Source organism: Scyliorhinus torazame, unplaced genomic scaffold, assembly GCF_047496885.1.
Source record: "Scyliorhinus torazame isolate Kashiwa2021f unplaced genomic scaffold, sScyTor2.1 scaffold_1761, whole genome shotgun sequence".
Classification (NCBI taxonomy): domain Eukaryota; kingdom Metazoa; phylum Chordata; class Chondrichthyes; order Carcharhiniformes; family Scyliorhinidae; genus Scyliorhinus; species Scyliorhinus torazame.
Window position 1 is genome coordinate 25001 of NW_027309488.1, and position 2579 is coordinate 27579.

A 2579-nucleotide genomic window follows, 5' to 3' on the forward strand; every position below is an offset into this window, starting at 1 on the left:
CTGGTTTATGACTTGTCCAGAGTGGAAAGTGGTTTATGACTTGCCCAATATTGTTTTGGTTAATGAGTTGTCACTTCAACTTGCGGCTGCGGTTTTGCTTGAATAACTGTTGCCGGGCTTAATACACGTCCCAGCGGGCGAATTTGAAGGGGGTGCCCGGGCTTGGGGTCACGTTGGTGGGGTGGTGGAGGGTCTGTGTGCCCTTCGGTCCTGGTCCCGTTGGGAAGGAGGTTGGCGTGCTGCCGAGTGTGCTTCCCCGGACGGGAGGAGCGGTTCAAATCGTGTGCCTTCGGCGGTGGCGGGGAGAGAGCGCAGCTGGGGCGGGTGCGGTGTGGAGACGGAGTCCCTTCTTCCCGAGGGGGCTAGGGCACTGCCGGTGCGGGTGCAGGCTTACGGCCCGGTGCCTTTTGGTGTTGGGGGTTGCGGTTGGGGTTCGGTTTAGGGTTAGGCGATAGGGTTAGGGATAGGGTTAGGGTTAGGGATAGGGTTAGGCGATAGGGTTAGGGATAGGGTTAGGGTTAGGGTTAGGGATAGGGTTAGGGTTAGGGTTAGGGATAGGGTTAGGGGTTAGGGTTAGGGATAGGGTTAGGGTTAGGGATAGGGTTAGGGTTAGGCGATAGGGTTAGGGTTAGGGATAGGGTTAGGGTTAGGCGATAGGGTTAGGGTTAGGGATAGGGTTAGGGTTAGGCGATAGGGTTAGGGTTAGGGATAGGGTTAGGGTTAGGGATAGGGTTAGGGTTAGGGTTAGGGATAGGGTTAGGGTTAGGGATAGGGTTAGGCGATAGGGTTAGGGTTAGGGTTAGGGTTAGGGTTAGGGATAGGGTTAGGGTTAGGGATAGGGTTAGGGTTAGGCGATGGGGTTAGAGCTAGGGTTAGGGTTAGGGTTAGGGATAGGTTTAGGGTTAGGGGATAGGGTTAGGGTTAGGGATAGGGTTAGGGATAGGGTTAGGGTTAGGGTTAGGCGATAGGGTTAGGGATAGGGTTAGGGTTAGGCGATAGGGTTAGGGATAGGGTTAGGGTTAGGGTTAGGGATAGGGTTAGGGTTAGGGTTAGGGTTAGGGATAGGGTTAGGGTTAGCGTTAGGGATAGGGTTAGGGTTAGGGATAGGGTTAGGGTTAGGGTTAGGGATAGGGTTAGGGTTAGGGATAGGGTTTAGGGATAGGGTTAGGGTTAGGCGATGGGGTTAGAGTTAGGGATAGGGTTAGGGTTAGGGTTAGGGATAGGGTTAGGGTTAGGCGATAGGGTTAGGGATACGGTTAGGGGTAGGGATAGGGAGTATCTGGGACGGGCAGAGACTCCTCGGCGGTCCCCCCGGTCCCTGGCGGGCAGACGGACCTCCTGGGCCGGAGGCAGCCTCCGCCGGCGTTACACCCTGTCCCTGGCGGGCAGAGGGACCTCCTGGGCCGGGTGCAGCCTCCGCCGGCGGTCCCCCCGGTCCCTGGCGGGCAGAGGGAGCTCCTGGGCCGGGTGCAGCCTCCGGCGGCGGTCCCCCCGGTCCCTGGCGGGCAGAGGGAGCTCCTGGGCCGGTGCCGCCTCCGCCGGCGGTCCCCCCGGTCCCTGGCGGGCAGAGGGACCTCCTGGGCCGGGTGCAGCCTCCGCCGGAGGACCCCCCGGTCCCTGGCGGGCAGAGGGAGCTACTGGGCCGGGTGCAGCCTCCGGCGGCGGTCCCCCCGGTCACTGGCGGGCAGAGGGAGCTCCTGGGCCGGGTGCAGCCTCCGCCGGCGGTCCCCCCGGTCCCTGGCGGGCAGAGGGAGCTCCTGGGCCGGGTGCAGCCTCCGGCGGCGGTCCCCCCGGTCCCTGGCGGGCAGAGGGAGCTCGTGGGCCCGGTGCAGCCTCCGCCGGCGGTCCCCCCCGGTCCCTGGCGGGCAGAGTGACCTCCTGGGCCGGGTTCAGCCTCCGCCGGCGGTCCCCCCGGTTCCTGGCGGGCAGAGGGAGCTCCTGGGCCGGGCTCAGCCTCCGCCGGCGGTCCCCCCGGTCCCTGGCGGGCAGAGTGACCTGCTGGGCCCGGTGCAGCCTCCGCCGGCGGTCCCCCCGGTTCCTGGCGGGCAGAGGGAGCTCCTGGGCCCGGTGCAGACTCCCCCGGCGGTGCACCGGTCCCCGGCGGGCAGAGGGCGCTCGTGTACCGGGTGCAGCGTCCGCCGGCGGTGCACCGGTCCCTGGCGGGCTCAGAGAGCGCCTCGGCCGGGGATCGTCTCGTCCCAACGTCCGCCTGGTCCGTGGCCCGCAGGGGGGCGCTGTCGGGCGGGGTACGGCCACGGCCCGACGTGCCTCCGGTGGGCTGCGGTCAGTGTGTGCCGCCGTTGGCCGGCTGCGGGGCTTGGTGCTGTTCCAGCCGTGCGTTAGGTGGGCGAACGGCAGGGGGCGCCCCTTGGGCGGGTGGCGGGCCCCGCGCGGGCCAGCCGTGGGGGGTCACGGTCCGCCGCCGGGGCGTCCAAAGGGCGGCGAGAGGCCGTCCGCCGGTGCTGACAAGTCATAAACCAGCGGCGGTGACAAGTCATAAACCAGCGGCGGTGACAAGTCATAAACCAGGACAAGGTGTTGACGGCGCCGGGCGGCGGCGAAGCGGCTCACCCCGGGGC